Below are 24,453 nucleotides of genomic sequence, written 5' to 3' on the forward strand. Positions count from 1 at the left end.
TAATTGACCCCTCTACCCTGGGAAAAAGCCTCTGACTATCCACTCTGTCTATGCCCCTCATAATTTTGTATACCTCTATCAGGTCGCCCCTCAACCTCCTTCGTTCCAGTGAGAACAAACTGAGTTTATTCAATCGCTCCTCATAGCTTATGCCCTCCATACCAGGCAACATTCTGGTAAATCTCTTCTGCACCCTCTCTAAAGCCTCCACATCCTTCTGGTAGTGTGGCGACCAGAATTGAACACTATACTCCAAGTGTGGCCTAACTAAGGTTCTATACAGCTGCAACATGACTTGCCAATTCTTATACTCAATGCCCCGGCCAATGAAGGCAAGCATGCCGTATGCCTTCTTGACTACCTTCTCCACCTGTGTTGCCCCTTTCAATGATCTGTGGACCTGTACTCCTAGATCTCTTTGACTTTCAATACTCTTGAGGGTTCTACCATTCACTGTATATTCCCTACCTGCATTAGCCCTTCCAAAATGCATTACCTCACATTTGTCCGGATTAAACTCCATCTGCCATCTCTCTGCCCAAGTCTCCAGACAATCTAAATCCTGCTGTATCCTCTGACAGTCCTCATCACTATCCACAATTCCACCAACCTTTGTGTCGTCTGCAAACTTACTAATCAGACCAGTTACATTTTCCTCCAAATCATTTATATATACTACAAACAGCAAAGGTCCCAACACTGATCCCTGTGGAACACCACTGGTCACAGCCCTCCAATTAGAAAAGCATCCCTCCATTGCTACCCTCTGCCTTCTATGGCCTAGCCAGTTCTGTATCCACCTTGCCAGTTCACCCCTGATCCCGTGTGACTTCACCTTTTGTACTAGTCTACCATGAGGGACCTTGTCAAAGGCCTTACTGAAGTCCATATAGACAACATCTACTGCCCTACCTGCATCAATCATCTTAGTGACCTCCTCGAAAAACTCTATCAAGTTAGTGAGACACGACCTCCCCTTCACAAAACCGTGCTGCCTCTCACTAATACGTCCATTTGCTTCCAAATGGGAGTAGATCCTGTCTCGAAGAATTCTCTCCAGTAATTTCCCTACCACTGAAGTAAGGCTCACCGGCCTGTAGTTCCCGGGATTATCCTTGCTACCCTTCTTAAACAGAGGAACAACATTGGCTATTCTCCAGTCCTCCGGGACATCCCCTGAAGACAGCGAGGATCCAAAGATTTCTGTCAAGGCCTCAGCAATTTCCTCTCCAGCCTCCTTCAGTATTCTGGGGTAGATCCCATCAGGCCCTGGGGACTTATCTACCTTAATATTTTTTAAGACACCCAACACCTCGTCTTTTTGGATCACAATGTGACCCAGGCTATCTACACCCCCTTCTCCAGACTCAACATCTACCAATTCCTTCTCTTTGGTGAATACTGATGCAAAGTATTCATTTAGTACCTCGCCCATTTCCTCTGGCTCCACACATAGATTCCCTTGCCTATCCTTCAGTGGGCCAACCCTTTCCCTGGCTACCCTCTTGCTTTTTATGTACGTGTAAAAAGCCTTGGGATTTTCCTTAACCCTATTTGCCAATGACTTTTCATGACCCCTTCTAGCCCTCCTGACTCCTTGCTTAAGTTCCTTCCTACTTTCCTTATATGCCACACAGGCTTCGTCTGTTCCCAGCCTTTTAGCCCTGACAAATGCCTCCTTTTTCTTTTTGACGAGGCCTACAATATCACTCGTCATCCAAGGTTCCCGAAAATTGCCGTATTTATCTTTCTTCCTCACAGGAACATGCCTGTCCTGTATTCCTTTCAACTGACACTTGAAAGCCTCCCACATGTCAGATGTTGATTTGCCCTCAAACATCCGCCCCCAATCTATGTTCTTCAGTTCCCGCCTAATATTGTTATAATTAGCCTTCCCCCAATTTAGCACATTCATCCTCGGACAACTCTTATCCTTGTCCACCAGTACTTTAAAACTTACTGAATTGTGGTCACTGTTACCGAAATGCTCCCCTACTGAAACATCTACCACCTGGCCGGGCTCATTCCCCAATACCAGGTCCGGTACTGCCCCTTCCCTAGTTGGACTGTTTACATATTGTTTTAAGAAGCCCTCCTGGATGCTCCTTACAAACTCCGCCCCGTCTAAGCCCCTGGCACTAAGTGAGTCCCAGTCAATATTGGGGAAGTTGAAGTCTCCCATCACCACAACCCTGTTGTTTTTACTCTTTTCCAAAAACTTAAGCAAGGAATCAGGAGGGCTAAAAGGGGTCACGAAAAGTCATTGGCAAATGGGGTTAAGGAAAATCCCAAGGCTTTTTACACGTACATAAAAAGCAAGAGGGTAGCCAGGGAAAGGGTTGGCCCACTGAATGACAGGGGAGGGAGTCTATGTGTGGAGCAAGAGGAAATGGGCGAGGTACTAAATGAATACTTTGCATCAGTATTCACCAAAGAGATGGAATTGGTAGATGTTGAGTCTGGCGAAGGGTGTGTAGATAGCCTGAGTCACATTGAGATCTAAAAAGACGAGGTGTTGGGCTTCTTGAAAAATATTAAGGTGGATAAGTCCCCAGGGCCTGATGGGATCTACCCCAGAATACTGAAGGAGGCAAGAGAGGAAATTGCTGAGGCCTTGACAGAAATCTTTGGATCCTCACTGTCTTCAGGTGATGTCCCGGAGGACTGGAGAATAGCCAATGTTGTTCCTCTGTTTAAGAAGGGTAGCAAGGATAATCCAGGGAACTACAGGCCGGTGAGCCTTACGTCAGTGGTAGGGAAATTACTGGAGAGAATTCTTCGAGACAGGATCTACTCCCATTTGGAAGCAAGGGGTCGTATTAGCGAGAGGCAGCACGGTTTTGTGAAAGGGAGGCTGTGTCTCACTAACTTGATAGAGTTTTTTGAGGAGGTCACAAAGATGATTGATGCAGGTAGGGCAGTGGATGTTGTCTATATGGACTTCAGTAAGGCCTTTGACAAGGTCCCTCATGGCAGAATGGTACAAAAAGTGAAGTCACACGGGATCAGAGGTGAGCTGGCAAGAGGGATACAAAACTGGCTAGGTCATAGAATGCAGAGAGTAGCAATGGATGAGGACTGTCAGAGGATACAGCAGGATTTAGATCATTTGGAGACTTGGGCAGCGAGATGGCAGATGGAGTTTAATTCGGACAAATGTGAGGTGATGCATTTTGGAAGCTCTAATACAGGTAGGGAATATACAGTGAATGGTAGAACCCTCAAGAGTATTGACAGTCTGAGAGAGCTTGGTGTACAGGTCCACAGGTCACTGAAAGGGGCAACACAGGTGGAGAAGGTAGTCAAGAAGGCATATGGCATGCTTGCCTTCATTGGCCGGGGCATTGAGTATAAAAATTGGCAAGTCATGTTGTAGCTGTGTAGAAACTTAGTTAGGCCACACTTGAAGTATAGTGTTCAATTCTGGTCGCCACACTACCAGAAGGATGTGGAGGCTTTAGAGAGGGTGCAGAAGAATTTTACCAGGATGTTGCCTGCTTTGAAGGGCATTAGCTATGAGGAGAGGTTGAATAAACTTGGTTTGTTCTCATTGGAATGAAGAAGGTTGAGGGGCGACCTGATAGTGGTCTACAAAATTATGAGGGGCATCGACTGAGTGGATAGTCAGAGACTTTTTCCCAGGGTAGAGGGGTCAATTACTAGGGGGCATGGGTTTAAGGTGCGAGGGGCAATGTTTAGAGGAGATGTGCGAGGCAAGTTTTTTACACAGAGGGTAGTGGGTGCCTGGAACTTGCTCCCGGAGGAGGTGGTGGAAGCAGGGACGATAGTGACGTTTAAGGGGCATCTTGACAAATACATGAATAGGATGGGATACGGACCCCGGAAGTGTTGAAGATTTTAGTTTAGACGGGCAGCATGGTCGGCGCAGCATTGGAGGACCGAAGGGCCTGTTCTTGTGCTGTACTTTTCTTTGTTCTTTTATAAGACACAGGAAAGCAAAAGGAAAACATTATTGAGGAATGATGAAAAATAATACCAAAAACAGATGAGATCAGGCCTAAACTAGAACTTATACAAAACAGCTAATTATTCTGAATGATGCAAAGGCAGAGAAGAAACAAATCTGATTGACCTGTGCTTACCAGAACAAAATAATATATTAAGTTACATAAGAAACTGGGAAAATTCATAGTGAGTCTTCAGAAGACTAAAATCAAATGTCTCAGTGTATCTGCAAGTATAGAGATTGAACTAAACAGAACAAAAGAATTAGCACCTATTGATAAGCAGATCTTAAAAATCCATTACAATAAACTTGCAGGCAAACAGGAAACAGAGGAAAATGATCAAGCAGTTTATTGACGTGAACAATAGATGTATGTTGTAACAATTTACGATGTGCATTTGAAATTCAAAGCCAATTTGATTTGGGCAGATCTTTTGTTGGAAAAATGAAGTTGAAAATGCGGCTTGCTCGTCAATCGAAATCTCACTCATGTGAAACAAATAACTTAAAACCTTTGCCTGGCACGTACAACTGCAAATTGATGTTAAATGATGGAATAGGTGGACATCTGAGAGAAACTGACACAGAGCAGCTGCTCACACTCGAATACCCAGCAGGAATTACAATTCCTGTAAACTTGACGGACAAATTGGGCAACTAACAGAAGGGAATTTGATTGTGTCCTAAAATACATGGTGCTTTTCACAACCTCAGGAGGTACCAGTGCATTTTGCAACCAATTAAATACATTTAAAATGTGATCACTGTTGCAATGAATGTTTCACCAAAGTTCTCCAATACGTGTCATGTCATTAGGCTTAAGAACTGGTTAACTAACAGAGAGGATAGTACAAAGAAATTGACTGAATAAGACATTACAAGTAAGGGCACGCTGAATTGGATAAACACATGGGGCGAGATTCTCCGACCCCCCGCCGGGTCGGAGAATCGCCGGGGGCTGGCATGAATCCCGCCCCCGCCGGTTGCCAAATTCTCCACCACCGGATATTCGGCGGGGGCGGGAATCGCGCCGCGCCGGTTGGCGGGCCCCCCCCGCGATTCTCCGGCCCGGATGGGCCGAAGCCCCGCCGCTAAAGTGCCTGTCCCGCCGGCGTAGATTAAACCACCTACCTTACCGGCGGGACAAGGCGGCGCGGGCGGTCTCCGTGGTCCTGGGGGGGGGGCGCGAGGCGATCTGACCCCAGGGGGTGCCCCCACAGTGGCCTGGCCCGCGATCGGAGCCTGTGCCGTGGGGGCACTCTTTCCCTTCTGCCTTCGCCACGGTCTCCACCATGGTGGAGGCGGAAGAGACTCCATCCACTGCGCTTGCGCGGGAATGCCGTCAGCGGCCGCTGACGCTCCCGCGCATGTGCCGCCCGGAGATGTCATTTCCGCGCCAGCTGGCGGGGCACCAAAGGCCTTTTCCACCAGCTGGCGGGGCGGAAATTAGTCCGCCGCCGGCCTAGCCCCTTAAGATTGGGGCTCGGCCCCCAAAGATGCAGAGCATTCCGCACCTTTGGGGCGGCACAATGCCCGACTGATTTGCGCCGTTTTTGGCGCCAGTCGGCGGACATCGCGCTGTTTCCGGAGAATTTCGCCCCAGATTTTTAAAATGGTAAAATGACCAGCAGTGAAATGAGATACCAAATAATACTGTGAAACAAATGAAAATGATCAAAAATAAGTAGCAAATAAAACTCATGGAAGCTTAAAACATCGCCAGATAAAATTGTTGCAATCAACTGAACACACAGAAATGAACTGTCATCTGAAAACCTTTACGTCACATAATAACCACTGAAATGTGTCATAACAGGGGCGTCATTCTCCGACCCCCCGCTGGGTCAGAGAATCGCCGGGGGCTGGCGTGAATCCCGCCCTCGCCTGTTGCCGAAGTCTCCGGCACCGGATATTCGGCGGGGGCGGGAATCGGGCCGCGCCGGTTGGCGGGCCCCCCCCGCTGGATTCTCCGGCCTGGATGGGCCGAAGTCCCGCCGATAAATTGCCTGACCCGCCAGCGTGGATTAAACCACCTTTTGAACGGCAGGACAAGGCGGCGTGGGCGGGCTCCGGGGTCCTGGGGGGGGGGGCACGGGGCGATCTGGCCCCTGGGGGTGCCCCCACGGTGGCCTGGCCCGCGATCGGAGCCTGTGCCGTGGGGGCACTCTTTCCCTTCCGCCTTCGCCACGGTCTCCACCATGGTGGAGGCGGAAGAGACTCCATCCACTGCGCTTGCGCGGGAATGCCGTCAGTGGCCTGGCCCGCTGACGCTCCCGCGCATGCGCCGCCCGGAGATGTCATTTCTGCGCCAGCTGGCGGGGCAACAAAGGCCGTTTCCGCCAGCTGGCGGGGCGGAAATTCCTCCGGCGCCGGCCTAGCCCCTCAATTTTGGGGCTCGGCCCCCAAAGATGCGGAGCATTCCGCACCTTTGGGGCGGCGCGATGCCCGTCTGATTGGCGCCGTTTTGGGCGCCAGTCGGCGGACATCGCGCCGTTTCGGGAGAATTTTGCCCCAGATGTCTGACAGGAAATAAATCAGTTGATTGAACAGAGTAAATGAAATAATGAAACAAACTATGTAATCTGACAGCTAAAACCGATAACTCCATAAGAAAGGGCTAAAAGCTAAACTGGATGAAACAATAATAATGAAAATCCCATTAAATTAGCATTACAAGCTAAATAGGAAAAAAAAACTGAACGAGTGAGGAAAATGCTGGTGAAGGTTTCTGCATATGAACTTTCAAAGGGTGTATGCTGAAGTAGCACAATAAAATTTGCCACCAAAATTGAAGCCATTGTGATTAAAATAATGTCAACGTGGATGATTGGTATTATGACATCAGTTTTTTTAAAAAATTACATTAATGGCCAAAATGGGGTATGGGGAGAACATTTCAAAGTTTGCAAGTGACATATCACCAGAAAATGTAGTAAATAATGAGGAGGGTAGTAGCAGAGCTCAAGAGGCTTTGTGCTAGTGGTATGGGCATGTGACAGAGGGCGTTTGATGCAGAGAAGCACAAGGAGATGCATTTTAGTAAAAATATTGGAAAGTTAAGATAAACTAAATGACACAAGGTTAAAGTGAGGCAGGAACTGAAATATCTGAGGTGCACATACACACTTCTTTGAAGCTGGCAGAACAAGTTGATCATGGAGAGATTCATTCGTGTTCAAAATTCTGAGGGGTTTGAAAGAGTAAAATAGTAAGGAACTGCTCCACTGGCAGAAGAGTTAGTGATCGCACAATACAGGTTTACGTTACTTGGCAAAAGAACCAGGATAATTTTATTGATGTAGCACACGATTATGATCTGAAATGCACTGGAAGTAAATTAAATAATACATTTTGAAATTAAATTGTATATAGACTTGAAAAGGAGAAATCTAAAGTCCATGGGAAATGAGCACGTGAGATATACTCATTCTATAACTCTTTCAAAGAGCCAACACAAACACAATGGGTTAGTTAGATGGCCACTGGCTGCGGTGTATAATTCTTTGATTCTGTGAAATAGGATGAGGATGCATACAGATGAAGATAAGCAAACTATTTAATAGGCAAATTACAAATGATTTGGTTACAAAATGGGGACTGAAAGCTGTGGGGCGTCATTCTCCGACCCCCCGCCGGGTCGGAGAATGGGCGTTGGCCGCCGTGAATCCCGCCCCCGCCCCCGCCGAAGTCTCCGAAGGGAGAAAAGTCGGCGGGGCGTTAATGGCGCCGCTGCCGCGGAGAATGTCACGGGTCTGCGCAAGGCAGCCGATTTTCGGCCTGCCGATATTCTCCCTTCCGGATGGGCCGAAGTCCCGTCGACGTGATGACCGTTCACGTCGACGTGAATCAAACCTCCTTTTCATCGGCGTGACCCGGTGCTCCAGGCTCACGCCGACCAGCGAGGAGGTGAGTGACGGCCTGGGGGCTTGGCTCTGGGCAGGAAATGGCGTGGCCGCAGACTGATTGCATGAGGAGAGGTGTGTCTCGGCTTGTGTGTGTGTGTGTGCGGCGGGGGGGGGGGTGGTTAGAGTAGGCTGGGCTCCGGGGGAGTGCCGGGAGGGGGTCCGTGCTGGGGTGGAGGTTGGGGGTTGGGGGGGGTCCGTGCTGGGGTGGAGGTTGGGGGGGGGGTCCGTGCTGGGGTGGAGGTTGGGGGTTGGGGGGGGTCCGTGCTGGGGTGGAGGTTGGGGAGGGGGTCCGTGCTGGGGTGGAGGTTGGGGGTTGGGGGGGGTCCGTGCTGGGGTGGAGGTTGGGCAGGGGGTCCGTGCCGGGGTGGAGGTTGGGGGGGGGGTCCGTGCTGGGGTGGAGGTTGGGGGTTGGGGGGGGTCCGTGCTGGGGTGGGGGTTGGGGAGGGGGTCCGTGCTGGGGTGGAGGTTGGGGGTTGGGTGGGGTCCGTGCTGGGGTGGAGTTGGGGAGGGGGTCCGTGCCGGGGTGGAGGTTGGGGGGGGTCCGTGCTGGGGTGGAGGTTGGGGGGGGTCCGTGCTGGGGTGGAGGTTGGGGGTTGGGGGGGGTCCGTGCTGGGGTGGAGGTTGGGGGGGGGTCCGTGCTGGGGTGGAGGTTGGGGGTTGGGGGGGTCCGTGCCGGGGTGGAGGTTGGGGGGGGGTCCGTGCTGGGGTGGAGGTTGGGGAGGGGGTCCGTGCCGGGGTGGAGGTTGGGGAGGGGGCCCGTGCCGGGGTGGAGGTTGGGGGGGGGTCCGTGCTGGGGTGGAGGTTGGGGGTTGGGGAGGGGGTCCGTGCCGGGGTGGAGGTTGGGGGGGGTCCGTGCTGGGGTGGAGGTTGGGGAGGGGGTCCGTGCCGGGGTGGAGGTTGGGGGGGGGGTCCATGCTGGGGTGGAGGTTGGGGGTTGGGGAGGGGGTCCGTGCCAGGGTGGAGGTTGGGGAGGGGGTCCGTGCTGGGGTGGAGGTTGGGGGTTGGGGGGGGTCCGTGCTGGGGTGGAGGTTGGGGGGGGGGGTCCGTGCTGGGGTGGAGGTTGGGGGCTGGGGGGGGTCCGTGCCGGGGTGGAGGTTGGGCGGGGGGTCCGTGCTGGGGTGGAGGTTGGGGAGGGGGTCCGTGCCGGGGTGGAGGTTGGGGGGGGGTCCGTGCTGGGGTGGAGGTTGGGGAGGGGGTCCGTGCCGGGGTGGAGGTTGGGGAGGGGGTCCGTGCTGGGGTGGAGGTTGGGGGGGGGGTCCGTGCTGGGGTGGAGGTTGGGGGTTGGGGAGGGGGTCCGTGCCGGAGTGGAGGTTGGGGGGGGGGTCCGTGCTGGGGTGGAGGTTGGGGAGGGGGTCCGTGCCGGGGTGGAGGTTGGGGGGGGGTCCGTGCTGAGGTGGAGGTTGGGGGTTGGGGAGGGGGTCCGTGCCGGGGTGGAGGTTGGGGAGGGGGTCCGTGCCGGGGTGGGTGATGGGAGGGCAAATGAGTTGGTCCACCTGGCCAAGTGCCAGCCTCCAACAGTTGGACCCATGCGGTCCATGCCACCTGGCTGGGGGGAGGAGGGGATATGGGCAATGATGACATGTCGTCGTTCCCCTCCCCCCCACCAGGCCGTCATGTTTTCAGACCATCCAGCGATGTTGGCCGCCGTGGTGGCAGCCGCTCATGTCTATGTTGCCCTGGATGAGGAGGAGGAGGAGGAGGAGGAGGAGCGTGCCAGAGAGGCGGCGCAGGCTGCCGCAGAGGGGCAGGCGGCAGCCACCCAGGCTGGAGGGACACCTGACCGACAGGACGAGGAGGGGGAGGAGGACGTCGCGGCCCCACGGCAACGGAGGCACCCAAGGGCGCCCCGTGTGTACCGGCCCCGGCAGTCATACCAGGACCTCACGGACCGGGAATGCAGGAGGAGACTCCGGATGAGCCGGGAAACCGTGGCACACATCTGCCACCTGCTGGCACACCTGTCACCGCGTGGCACTGGCGGGGGACACCCTCTCCCCGTGTCCGTCAAGGTTACGGTGGCCCTGAACTTTTATGCAACGGGGTCATTCCAGGCACCGAGTGGGGACCTGTCCGGCATATCGCAGACATCGGTGCATCGGGGCAGTGACAGATGCCCTTTATGCCATGGCGCACCGCTACATCCGCTTCCCCGTGGACCGGGCCAGCCAAGATGCCCGGGCCGTGGGCTTCTCTGCCGTTGCCGGGTTCCCCATGGTCCAGGGCACGATTGATGGGATGCACGTCGCCGTGCGGCCACCTGCAGAGAACAGGGCCGTGTTCACTAACAGGAAGGGGACCTATTCAATGAACGTACAGGTGGTCTGCGACCATCGCATGATGATCCTGCACGTCTGCGCCCGTCACCCAGGCAGTGTACACGACTCATTCGTGTTGTCGCGGTCATCCATCACCGGCATGTACGAGGGACGCCATCCTCGGCTGAGGGGCTGGTTGCTGGGCGACAGGGGCTACCCATTGCGATCGTGGCTGATGACGCCTAAACGGAGGCCACGCAATGAGGCGGAGAACCGCTACAATGATGCCCATGTAGCGACAAGGGGAGTGATCGAGAGGTGCTTTGGCGTGCTGAAGATGCGTTTCAGGTGCCTGGACCTCTCTGGGGGCGCCCTCCAGTATCGGTCAGATAGGTTCGGCCGCATCATTGTGGTGTGCTGCGTCCTGCACAACATAGCCCAGCAAAGGGGCGATGCGCCGCAGGCAGAGGAGGGCGGAGTGGAGGAGCAGCAGGAAGAGGCCCAGTCCTCCCCAGATGAGGGGGATGGGGGCAATGGTCAGGGCAGACGGGGTAGACACAGGCGGGTGGCTGTCCACCGTTACCGGCTGGCCCAGCGGGCACGGGACAGACTGATAGACGCCCGCTTCACTGACTAGATGGGCGTGGGAATCGGGTAGTATGGCCACAGACCGCACACCATGACAACAGCCGACCACCCACACCCCCCACCCATCCACCCACCCAGCACACTCACCCCCCTCCCCAACCCCACACACCCCACCCGCATGCACACCACCCCCCCACCCCCAATTGCCGATCCACCGGCGGCACAACGGGCCGGGCTCACCCAGTTGCGGGTGGACGCGTGTCTATCGCAGGCCATGGAGGATGATGACAACCCGCCTCCGATGAGCTCCTGGCTCTACATCGTTGGACTATGTCTGACCCATGGCCACAGTACCACCATCCACCCGGACCATCCCTGCATGCGGCTGTGACACTGCAGCGCACGGTCCCGTCCTCTGCCCGGGGGATGTTGATGGCGGCCCAGGGGGAAGGGGGCAGACTCACCTGGGGCTGAGGTAAGACCACCCCTCACACACACACTTGCGCTCAACGTACATGACACCCCCGCACACTTTGGACAGAGCACAAAGGCAGCTTCGGTAGGTGTAACATTGACTTTAATAACCAAAGGAGTTCATGCACGTGCCCTAGCCCCTAAAACTCATCTGTGCCCTGCACCCGTGCCAACTTACTCAGTGTCTAATTGTTTGGCCTTACGGGCCCTTTGACTACGTCTACGTGGTTCCCCAGACGGTACAGCAGAACTGGAGGTGGACTCCTGTGATTCCTGCCCTCTGACACCGGATCCCTTTGGCGGCCGTTTCCAGAGGCGTCCTGGCCTAGATGGGCCAGGCTGCGGCCCGGGCGACTGGGATGGCGAGCTGCCAGCCTGTCCTGCCCGTTGCCCACCCGATGCACCTGGGACGGAAGGGGGGGAGTCCGAGGTGTCGCGGTGTACCGGGACCTCCCCTACAGAGGGAGCCGGGACGGACCACACCACCTCCTCCTCCCTCGGGGTGCCCGATGGCCCCCAGGCCTCTACATGGGTGGGGGATGCGAACGGACTGGCCATCCGACGCGCCCCCGACATCTGGCGCTGCCAGTCCTGGAGGCCCGTGCTGGTATCGACAGGGGTCTGCAGGTTTGCAGCCATGGAGCCCAGGGGGTTGTCGAACCCTGTCTGCGACAGTGCGACGCCAGCTCGCACATGGCCACTGGCGCCGATGCCCTCAGCGATGGCCTGCTGAGACTGGGCCATGGCCTGCAGAGACTGGGCTATGGCCTGCTGAGACTGGGCCATGGCCTGCTGAGACTGGGCCATGGCCTGCTGAGACTGGGCTATGGCGTTGAGCGCCTCTGCCATCTGGCGCTGGCACTGGCTCACGGCCTCCTGGGAGAGGGCAGCCATTTCCTGGGCCACAGACGCCGCCTGCACGGAAGGCCCCAGGCCTCGCAAACCGTTCCCCATGTCTGACACCGTCGCACCCATTGCCTCCACCGCAGACGCCACCCGTGCGGTGTCAGCCTGGGTGGCACGCATGACCGGGACCACTCGCAGCTCCTGGACGCGGGTGGACTCCTCCACCTGCGACCGCAGCCGCCGCAAGCCACCCGTCACCCTATTCGCTCGTCTCCGTGTCGGTGGTTGCATCGGATCTATGTGTGGGTGTGGTAACTGCAGGAACCCGGGATCCATCTGGGCGGCAGATGTTCGCTTGGCCTGGGCTGCCCTCCGACCGCCCGGTCCCTCTGCTGCTCCTACCTCCACCTGCTGTACCGGGACGGCTGTGTTGTGCGCACCAGTGAGTGTACCAGACGCCTCATCACTAAAGTGCCCAACCGTGGTGAGTGTTTCTGCGATGGTGGAGGGTGTTGGTGACAGCAGTGGCGTTTTGTCGTGCTCTTCGTCCCACTCTGAGTCCATGGCACTTTGGGGTGGGGGTTCGTCTCCACCCATCCACTCTGAGTCACTGTCCGGTATTTCGTCTTCCCGGGTAGGGGTGTCCTGGGTAGTGCTGTCCCGGGTAGTGCTGTCCCGGGTAGTGCTGTCCCGGGTAGTGCTGTCCCGGGTAGTGCTGTCCCGGGTAGTGCTGTCCCGGGTAGTGCTGTCCCGGGTAGGGGTGTCCTGGGTAGTGGTGTCCCGGGTAGGGGTGTCCTGGATAGTGGTGTCCTGGGTAGTGGTGTCCTGGCTCGGATGTGACGGAGGCCTGTGTCTGCCCCCCTCATCGCTGGGTGGTCGCTCCCGCACGTGACGGGGGTGTCGTCTCCCTGTTGCTCCAGGTCTCTCCGTCTCCCGTGGTGTGCGAGGGGCATCCTGCGGGCGTCGCATGCTGGAGGGTGCGCGTCTCTCCGTCTCCCGTGGTCTCCGAGGGGCATCCTGCGGGCGTCGCATGCTTGAGGGTGCGGGTCTCTCCGTCTCCTGTGGTCTCCGAGGGGCATCCTGCGGGCGTCGCATGCTGGAGGGTGCGGGTCTCTCCGTCTCCCGTGGTCTCCGAGGGGCATCCTGCGGGCGTCGCATGCTTGAGGGTGCGGGTCTCTCCGTCTCCTGTGGTCTCCGAGGGGCATCCTGCGGGCGTCGCATGCTGGAGGGTGCGGGTCTCTCCGTCTCCCGTGGTCTCCGAGGGGCATCCTGCGGGCGTCGCATGCTGGAGGGTGCGGGTCTCTCCGTCTCCTGTGGTCTCCGAGGGGCATCCTGCGGGCGTCGCATGCTGGAGGGTGCGGGTCTCTCCGTCTCCTGTGGTCTCCGAGGGGCATCCTGCGGGCGGTCTGCATCTGCGCGGATGGGTGCCTGGACGTTTGGTCCTGCGATAGACAATGAAGCATGCATGGTTAGACATCAGGCAGTGATCAGGTGATACGGGGGAGGGGGATATAGGGGAGGGGGGATATGGGGATGGGCTGTTGGTGGCTCACTTGCTCGTGGGGCCCCGACCTCTGCATCAGCAACCTCCCGGTCCTCAGGTCCGCCAGCCAGTTCCAGGGCCCTTTCCTCGTGTACGGTCAGTGGCCTCTCATCAGCGGGCCCTCCTCCAGTCCTCACATGCTCCCTATTGTTGTGTGCGCGCTTCTCCTGTGGGGGGTGGGGGGGGTGGCAGGGGTAAAAGGCAACAGTGTTAGGCAGGTATATGAATGCACGCCATCGGTTGCGCGTGCATTGCAGAGGTTAAGGTTAGGGCTGGATTCACTTGGGGATATGGGGGATATGGGGGAGGGGGGGATATGGGGGAGGGGGGATATGGGGGAGGGGGGATATGGGGGAGGGGGGGATATGGGGGAGGGGGGATATGGGGGAGGGGGGATATGGGGAGGGGAGATATGGGGGAGGGGGGATATGGGGAGGGGGGATATGGGGAGGGGGGATATGGGGGAGGGGGGGATATGGGGGAGGGGGGAATATGGGGGAGGGGGGAATATGGGGGAGGGGGGAATATGGGGGAGGGGGGAATATGGGGGAGGGGGGAATATGGGGGAGGGGGGAATATGGGGGAGGGGGGAATATGGGGGAGGGGGGAATATGGGGGAGGGGGGAATATGGGGGAGGGGGGAATATGGGGGAGGGGGGAATATGGGGGAGGGGGGAATTTGGGGGATATGGGGGATATGGGGGAGTTGGGATATGGGGGAGGGGGGATATGGGAGATATGGGGAGGGGGGGATATGGGGGAAGCTCACCCTGCCTGCTCTGACGAGGTCGTTCACCTTCTTGTGGCACTGGGTGCCTGTCCGTGGTGTTAGGGCCACAGCGGTGACGGCCTATGCCACCTCCCTCCACAGACGCCGGCTGTGGCGTGGGGCAACTCTGCGGCCGTGCCCGGGATACAGGGCGTCCCTCCTCTGCTCCACCGCGTCCAGGAGCGCCTCCACATCGCGTGACTCGAACCTCGGGGCTGAGCGACGGCCAGCCATCAAGTCGGGTGTTGCGGTCGGTTGTTCCGGTCGGGTGGGGGGGAGCTGCGCGGCCTTATGAGCCGTCACGCCGTGCAGCGCGTATGACGCTGCACGGCATGAACCACTGCGCAAGCGCGGATCCCGTTACGTCGCTGCTAGCCCATTTTGGGCCGCAGACTATCGGCCCATTTTTATGTCGTGACGCAAGTGGGATTTGCGTCGTTTTTTGCGCCGATCGGCGGAGTTTCCGGAGAATTTCGCCCGTGGAACCTGAATCCCACTCCCAGCAAGAGGTGAAATTCAAACTGTTAATTTCAAGTGTGTGTATAAAACAGGTTCTCTCATGTTTCGGTTAACTACTTTGTCACGATAATGAACAGCAGGAATTTTTCCCCGTGTAGTAGGAGAAGCTAGAAGCTGTCTTTTTGAAACATTTTGTGAATAAAATTCAACTGCACAAAACAAAAACTCAAGAGAAAAAATTGTGATTGAGCAATTTGTAAACATCTGGGGCGGGATTCTCCGCAATCCGCGCGATGTCCGCCAACCGGCGCCAAAAACGGCGCGAATCAGTCCGGCATCGCGCTGCCCCAAAGGTGCGGAATTCTCTGCATCTTGAGGGGCCGAGCCCTCACCTTGAGGGGCTAGGCCCGCGCCGGACTGATTTCTGCCCCAGCAGCTGGCGGGAAAGGCCTTTGCCATGCGGCGCATGCGCGGGTACGTCAGCGGCCGCTCACGGCATCACCGCGCATGCGCAGTGGAGGGGGTCTCTTCCACCTCCGCCATAGTGGAGGCCATGGCGAAGGCGGAAGGAAAAGAGTGCCCCCACGGCACAGGCCCGCCCACGGATCGGTGGGCCCCGATCGCGGGCCAGGCCACTGTGGGGGCAACCCCCGGGGCCAGATCGCCTCGCGCCCCCCCCAGGATCCCGGAGCCCGCCCGCGGCGCCGTGTCCCGCCGTCCCAAAGGTGGTTCAATCCACGCCGGCTGCCGTGGGTTGACAGCGGCAGGACTTGGGCCCATCGCGGGCTGGAGAATCGCTGGGGGGGGCCTGCCAACCGGCGCACCGCAATTCCCGCCCCCGCCGAATATCTGGTGCCGGAGAATTCGGCAACCGGTGGGGGCGGGATTCACGCCAGCCCCCGGCGACCGGGTCGGAGAATCCCACCCCAGATGTCATGCAAGTAAATGACAGAAGAGAACCAAGCTTCAGAATTAATTGCAGGCAATACACATTTATTGGAAGTGTGCAGTGCTGCATGTAGAAATTGAAAGAAAACCTGCTATTAATTAACTTTCTAAATAGCATGCAGAAAATGAATGACAACAAATACGAATCATCACATACAAAACATGTCAATTTGTTTTGAAAATTTAAAAAAATCAAATGGACACGTAAGGTTTGACGAGGGCAGGGATGAGATGGGATGCCAGAGGGAGAAGGTAATTAACAGACAGGTACAGGTTTAGAAACTCCGAGACTCTCAAGTGAACCAGATAACTGTAAAAAACAGACACAGATGGATACAAGAGGGAAACCTGTGATAAGATGTATCCTGAGGTTTAAAAACATTAAGAATGTGATACTGCAACTGTGGTTATTGTGGCCGTGGGAACTGCGGTATGATAAGTATTACAGAAAAATGGCTAAGTCATGAGGATGAACCTGAGCATAACATTTATGGGTTTACAGCATTTAGAAGAGATAATGATGACTGGGGGCACATATAGGATCAGAACACCGCAACAGATGTTTCAGTACCTTGAGCCAGATCATGGCTGTTCTGGATCTCAACTTTAGTTCTCCGTCTTAGATCGTACCCCTTGGTACCATTCAGATGACTAGCAATTATTTATATTAGTCCTGAAAATTTCAATTGGGCAGCACCAGTGCTTTCTAATTTCTGGTATAATTTTGGAAGTGTTAGGCAATTGCTCAAGATATGTTGTGAACCTGGTGCCTCATGCCTATTTTCAGAAGTCATCCGGAATAGTAGGAAAACCACCTTTACCGATGTGGCAGGACCCATAACACAGGCATAGTTCATGTATTGGGGGTTGTGTCTGGAAAATGAGCACATCGAGGACAAAATTCTCCCAAAAGAATTGGTAGGTAGGGCAAAGAATCGGGATCGGGGTTGAAGGAGGCAATTATATGAATTGTCATCAATCAACTTTTTTCAGCATCTGCAGCTTGTTTCAAATAATAATAATCTTTATTATTGTTACAAGTAGGCTTACGTTAACACTGCAATGAAGTTACTGTGAAAATCTTCTGGTCGCCACATTCCAACGCCTGTTCGGGTACACAGACGGAGAATTCAGAATGTCCAATTCACCTAACAGCACGTGGGAATTGAACCCGGGACCCTGGCGCTGTGAAGCAACAGTGCTAACCACTGTGCTACCATGCCGCCCTATTTCATCCAAACCTGACACCAGCTCTGAAGAAGTCATACGGACTCAAAATGTTAACTCTGTTTCTCTCACCACAGATACTGCCAGACCTGCTGTACTTTTTCAACATTTTCTGTTTTTACTTATAATCTGGGGCGGGATTCTCCGCATCTTGAGGGGCTAGGCCCGCGCAGGACTGATTTCCGCCCTGCCAGCTGGCGGAAATGACATATTCAATTATCTCATCAATTTTCTCCCACCTTCTATATATGTCCTTCAGATTCTAATTCATGCTCATTCATACCCCAGCAACAAATTCAATGGGCGCTATTCTCCCCCCCCCCCCCCCCACGCCGGGCGGGAGAATTGTCAGGGCGCCGCGCGAATCGCGCCACGCCGCCCCGACCCCTGCACGCGATTCTCCCACCACCCGGAAACCAGCGGCACGCGATTTGCACCGGGCCGCTCGGAGAACCGGCAAGCAGCGATTCTCCGGCCCGGATGGGCCGAGCGGCCGCTACGACACGACAGGTTCCCGCGGGCGCGGTCCACCCCTGGTCGCTGCCGGCGGGAACTCTGCGGGAACTGTGGGGGGCGGCCTGTGGGGGAGGGAGGGGGGCTCCTTCACCGGGGTGGCCTCTGATGGGGTCTGGCCCGCGATGGGGCCCACCGATCGGCGGGCCGGCCTCTCCCCCCCCGGGCCTACCTCCTTCTGCGCATGGCCCCAGAACACCGGCGTCCTGTTGGTGAGGGGCCGGCGTGCGTAAGACGTTCCCCGCGCATGCGCAGGATGCCGTGGCCCAACTGCGCATGCGCAGGATTTGGCTGCCCCAACTGCGCATGCGTGGTTGGTGCGGCGTCCATTTGGCGCCGCCCTGTGGGGGCCAGAATAGGTCGTGCCCGGGCCCTGTTCGCGCCGTCGTGAAACGCGATGGCATTCACGACGGCGCGAACACTTGGCCTCCACATCAGAGAATCGCCCCCAATATGCCCTGATGCGATGCTATGAGTGAATTTTTGACAGTGGATTTTGGCAAAGAAAAGCTTTTTAACAAGATTCTGCCAAACCAATCCTGATCAAACACCCACAGTACAAGTGCTTGCAACAGGAATCATTGGATAGCAACCAAAAAAAGAAGCGGCGATTATTTTTCCCCCTCCCTTAGCGGGATTACTGAGGAAACCTATGGTACCTCTATTGGCATTCCTGTCGAAGATCTGTTGGCTCTACATAGGAAGCATAGTTTTTTGAAGTCTTTCTTTCAAAGCTTGAAGTTTTAATTTGATTATTATAGTACAATCTCTGTTTAGAACAACTTTTCAATCTGGTCTTATACACTCCTGTATAGAATTTAGCAGCACAGAAAGAGGCCATTCTGCCCAACAGTGTTCAAACTGCCCCCAAACCTCATTTAATTTCACTGATCAACATATTCTTCTACTTCTTGCTCCATCATGCGCTTGTCTAGTTTCCTCTTGAACGCATTGTTATTCACCTCAAACTCTTCGACTCGTCAAGTTTCACACTGCTAAGACTCTGAATAAAGAAGATTCTCAATTCCATATTGGATTTATTAATGACAGTCTTTCAGCCAGTGATGAATAAATATTGGTAGCCGTTCATGAAACTTAGACTTGTCCACAGACTTCCAATGAACAATTGTGCTCAAGTCTGGTGATGAGATACCCAAGTTGCTGTTGCACAGGGTCCTGCATGAATAATGCAAGAAACTGTGCATCTTCTTAACCAATCAGATTGAAGAATCCAGACTCAGGGCCATGAATAGGTGGAAAAACACCTATGTTAATAAGCTGTGCTCATAAAACACACTTGCTTGAAAGTTTGGTTTTGGTACACAATTTTGTTTGTACTTGCTCATTACCAAAATTTGAACTTTTCTGGAGGAACAAAAGTAGGCATTTGTAGGTCAAACACTCAGTTAGGTAAGGTAAGGTAAGGTCGGCATACTCCCAGATGACCATAGGCTTCCTTCCCCTTTGACGGGGAGAGCTGACTGGTGGTGATTTAACCTTTGGATCACCACACCTCAGGCGACGATCATAATAAGATTGAAATTTGTCTTCGGTTTGAGGGGGAGAAGAGTGAGCCCAAAACTTAAATAAGGCAACTATGAGGGCATGAAAGGGGAGGTAGCTAGAATGAACTGGCAAATGTACCTGAGGGATAGATCAACAGAGGTTCAGTGGCAGACATTTAAAGGCATATTTCAGAATAGTCAGAAAAGACACATTCCAATGAGAAATAAATATTCAAAGAGGAAGGCCCGTCATCCATGGTTAACTAAAATTGTCACAGACAGTATTAAAAAAGGGTAATTTGTGCAAAAACGAGTGTCAGGTCAGAAGATTGGGCAGATTATAAAGAGCAGCAAAGACTGACAGAAAGATTGGCAAGGAGGGAAAACCTAGAGCATGAGAGAAAGCCAGCTCATAATGCAAAGATGGATAGCAAGAATTTTTATCGCTGTTTAAATAAGTGGAGTTAACAAAGTGAGATGTGGTCCTAAAGAATGTACACCTGGGAATTGATAATGGAAAGCAGGGGTGTGGCAGATGAACTAAACAAGTACTTTGCATCAGTCTTCAGTATAGAGGACACAAGTAACACCCCAGAAATAGCTGTAAATCATGAAATCAAAGGGAGCGAGGAACTCAGGAAAATTATGATCAACAGGGAAGTGGTATTGAGATAATTGTTGTTTCTGCAGGATGACAAATCCCCGGGTCTGGATGGATTTCACCTTAAGGCCTTGAGAGAAGTGGCTCATGAGATAGATGATGCACTGGTTTTAATTTTCCCAAATTCCCTAGATTTGGGGAAGTTTCTAGCAGATTGAAAGATAGCAAATGTAACTCCTTTATTCAAAAAAGGAGGGAGGCAGAAAGCAGGCAACTATGGGCCAGTTAGTCTAACATATGTCAAACGGAAACTTTTAGAAACCATTATTAAGGATGCTATAACAGGGCACTTAGACAAAATTCAAAGCAATCAGGCGATATCGCCATGGGGCTGGATTCTCCACTATTGAGACTATGTCCCCACACTGGTGTAAAAACGGTGGCGTTTTACTCCTGAAATTCCTGCAAGAAAGTTAAATTAATTCACAGTCCTACAGGGGGCTAGCAGGGACCCAGAGTGAATCTCGAGGCTTTTGCTACAGATATGGGCCTCCGCACTTCCGGGCCACGTCCAGCGGCCGCGTTGTGCTCCATTGCGGACTCGGACCGCGGAATCAGATGGAAGAAAGAGATTCCCCCCATCGGCCGCGCGCCCGAGCCTCTACCCCTGGACATTAAATCCCCAGCCGCCCATAAGGTCCCCCTGGTCTCCGATCCATCCGCCCCTGACCAGGGTGGCCGCGGACTGAGTCCGCAGCTGCCACGCGAGCATCCCGACCGGCAATAGCAGGTTGGTTCCACGCCATCGGGAACTCAGTTGGGAGCAAAGGATTGCTGAGCAGGCCTCTGGCAATGACCCCCCAGCGGCGTGGCATACGATTATGGGTGCCCGGAGAATCGCCAAACTGGTGCCAGGTCCGATTACGGAGTCAAACTGGATTCCCCACCCTGGCGCCAGCTGCGATTTTGGCTGCGGAGAATCCAGCCCATGGTCTTTTGAAAGGGAAATCCTTTATCGATGACTTTATCCACATGTAAACAATTTATTGGAGTTCTTTGAGTCACTTGTGTTGTGAATAAAGGGGAACCGGTGGGTGTACTGTACTTAGATTTCCAGAGGCACTTGATAAGGTGCCATATCAAAAGTTGTTGTGGAAAATAAAAATCCATGCTGGAGGGAGTAGCATATTGACATGGACTGAAGATTGGGTAGCTAACAAGAAATAGTTGACACAAATTGGTCTTTTGGCAGGATGTGATGAATGGTGTGCCTCAAGGATCAGCGCTGGGGCCCTCAACCTTTTATAATTTATATAAATGATTTGGATGAAGGGACTGAAGGTACGGATGCTAAATTTGATGATGACACAAAGATAGGTAGGAAAATAAATTGTGAAGAGGACATAAGGAGGCCACAAAGGGAGAGAGATAGGTCAAATAAATGGACAAAAAACTGACAAATTCGGGCAAATGTGAAACTGTCCATTTTGCCAGGAAAAATAAAAAAGAGGTGTAATATCTAAATTGTGAGAGATTGCAGAGCTCTGAGGTGCAGAGGGATCTGGGTGTCCTAGAGTATGAGTCACAAAAGGTTGGTGTACAGCAAGTAATTAGCAATGCTAATAGAATGCTATAATTTATTGTGAGGGGAATTCATTACAAATGTAGGGAGGTTATGCTTCAGTTGTACAGAGCATTGGTGAGATATCATCTGGAGTATTGTGTACAGTATTGTTCTCCTTTTGAAGGAAAGATGTAAATAGGTTAGAAGCAGTTCATAGAAGGTTTACGAGATTAATACCAGGAATGGGCTTTGTTGCTAATTGCGTTTCCCTTAATTTGGCTCTGAGGATGGCGGCCAATATGGTCGCCTTCCTTAATTCTAATTACGTTTTGCTCTAGAGTCGCCAGGTATCTCTCGATACCACCACAAGGTTCAAAACCGAATACTGATCAAAGACACAATACACCAGTTAGTAATTTCAAACTCAATGCTCATTTATTTACACACACAGTCAAATATACTCAAGCATAAAACTCTACAAACTAAACTATCCCTACTGCTAAAGCCTACACTTAGCATCAGGCACCCACTCGGTCAGAGGAACAATGGCTGTTGTTCGGTTCTGAGGCTGCTGGGGTCGAACTGGTATGGAATAACAGCTAAGGGCGTCTGTCTCGTAGTGTGCGTTGACCTTGGACTTACTTGTTCTGATGTTGCTGTTGGGCAGGTCTCTCCTTGGTGAGAGCCGGGGCCAAGAGAGCGATTCTCTCTTGGGGGATCCCTCTTATACCCAAAAGGGGCTTTGCGCACTTTTGGGCGGGCCTTGAACTTGGCCTCAATTAATTGGGCCGTTTCCCAATCGTTCCTATCGATTTCCTCCAGTAAAGGGGTGGGTGTCCTGATGGCTGGGCGTGTCCTAGGTGGCCGTTGGCCTGCTTTGTTCTGGTCTCCTCTGACGCCGGGGCGTCTGCCTTGGTATTGTTTACTTAAATGTTACTCTTTTGTCCCCGGGGATGGCTCATTAGTATGGTAATGGCTTTGCAGTTTCGGTCTTGTCTGGGAGCTGCGGCTCCAATCAACAGACAAACCCTGCACCTTCTTGCTTTCTCAGTATTGTCCATTTTCCCTGCAATCTTTGCAAAGTGCCCATCCCAGATGGCTACAGATGGTTGTCTTGTGAGGAACGTTTGGAGAGGTTAGATTTGTATCCACTAGAATCTTGAAGAGTAAGAGGTGACTGACCAAAACCTTTAAGATCCGGAGATCTTTAAAAAGTTGATGTGGAGCAGATGTTTCCTATTGTCAGATAATCTAGAACTCGGGGTCACTCTATAAAAATAGGGGGTTGGACATTTAAGAAAGTGGTGAAGATAATTTTTTCTCTCAGGCTCATGAACCTCTGTAACTCTCTTCCCCAAAAGACAGTGGAAGCAGATTCTTTGAATATTTTTAAGGCAAAGCTAGATAGATTCTTGATCAGCAAGGGGGTGAAAGATTATCGCGGATAGATAGGAATGAGGTGTTGAGGTTACAATTGGATCAGCCACGATCTATTGAATGGTGGTGCCCGATTGGCCTTCTCCCACTTCTAATTTGTGTGTTCGTATGGATGGTTTGGAAACTGAGGGTGGACCGCAACTATTCTAGGACTCAAAATTGATGGCAAAGATTGAATGGAGAAGGGATGCCCTCTATACGTGCAGAGAGGCAAGAGTATACCTTGCTTTCTTTCTCCTTATTCTCTCCTTCTCTCCTTCAGTTACTGGTGCTGCTCTGCCTAGCTTCATGTCGTCCTCATATTTCTTCTCGTGACTCAGTTGGACCCCGCACCCATGATCAAACTTCCTACTGATGATTTCTGTAAAGTACAGTCGTAACTTATTCTTTTTAGGTGATGTCTTCAGAAAATTTCCGTTATAATTTTGATCGAGTGTTGATGAACTCCCATAAAGTCTCCCCATGTGTTTCAAAAGTCCTCTACAACCTCCAGAAGCAGCTGAACCATGAATCAATGTTTTATGTCATGCTTAAAATCCTTAGCAATTCAGCATCATTTGTGAGCACAAACAGACAATCTAAGTGGAAATCCTCAGAGTGGCCAATGCTGGTGCAAACTTTAACTCCTCTACCAAGTTGACATATTGCTCGAAGAATGGTTCAGCTTGGGACCCTAACTTGGTCACAATGAAGGCTTCTTAGTCCCTCAAGGAGCTGTTGAAATTCATCCCTGCAAAGTCTAAAACAGATAGCATAATATGATTATTTGATTCAATGTAAAGTGTTCCCTTGATGGCGGGTTTAGGAGTGAACCATCACTGAAAAACCTGAAAAAGATGTTCAGGTTTAGTGGATTGGCCACGCTAAATTGCCCCTCAATTGGAAAAAATAATAATCTAAATTTTTTTTTTAAATGTAAAATCATGTGGGCAAGGTGAAATAAACATAATTTAAAAAAAATAGATTAAATGAGAAGGAAAAAAGGAGCAGAATTGTTTATTCAATCAAAAAAATCTGTAGTAACTAAAATCCAAAGGAATGATAGTCCACACTTCTCGATTTGTTTTGGTACTTGCTCCAATGCTTCAATTTCCTTTTTGTAATTTGCAGGCCAGAATTGTCCAGTGTATTTGAGTTTTTCTGCAGGAAAATCCAACCAACATGATTTTTTCAGTGGCTTTATTATGTGAGGAATGGTGCTGTGTACAATATGAAGTAAGATTGGAGTGATAAGAGACAAGGAATTCCAATCAGCAGAAAGCCATGGCAGAGATTCCGCCAGTAGCCATTGGTCATGTGTCGACCGAATGAGAAAATATACATTTATACTTCAATGGAAGAGATATAACAGTATGTTGATCATATTTGCAGCAAAATATAATCCAACCAAGGTAGCAAAACCTCACTTAAATCAAACACACTTGTTTTACAACCTATTATTCTGCAAAACTCTGTAGAAACTGTTTGCACTTACTGACACATTCATGTACGACTTTAAAGAGTGGAAAGAGAAAATACATTTTAATCATAAGTGTCAATACTGGGGAATTGCTCTATGATACTTTTGTTGCATGCAATTGTTGTATGATCTGATTTAGATTCCGAAACTACACAAACTCGTCGTGCTATGGACTCGTCAGTCAATTTACTCAGTCACTGTAGTTATTACTTCATCCATTTCACAACAGCGAGCAGAACCACAAAGATGGAGGCAATTAGATTGCTGCTCCCTTTTAAATAATTCATATATATTTTACTGATTAATATTTCCCGTCTACACATCGAGGTTTCCTCATTGTCATTTCACTTAGGCACAATTTCTAGGAACTGACATTTCCATTTGATCTCCTTA

At 52.4% G+C, this 24,453-nt stretch overlaps 1 protein-coding gene across 2 annotated transcripts in view; it reads left to right on the forward strand.

Annotated features, from left to right (window-relative positions):
• Positions 1-24,453, forward strand: part of csmd3b (CUB and Sushi multiple domains 3b) — a 2,718,576-nt gene that overhangs the window by 1,328,633 nt on the left and 1,365,490 nt on the right. The window lies entirely within an intron of this gene.

This window comes from Scyliorhinus torazame, chromosome 11 (genome assembly GCF_047496885.1).
Source record: "Scyliorhinus torazame isolate Kashiwa2021f chromosome 11, sScyTor2.1, whole genome shotgun sequence".
Classification (NCBI taxonomy): Eukaryota; Metazoa; Chordata; class Chondrichthyes; order Carcharhiniformes; family Scyliorhinidae; genus Scyliorhinus; species Scyliorhinus torazame.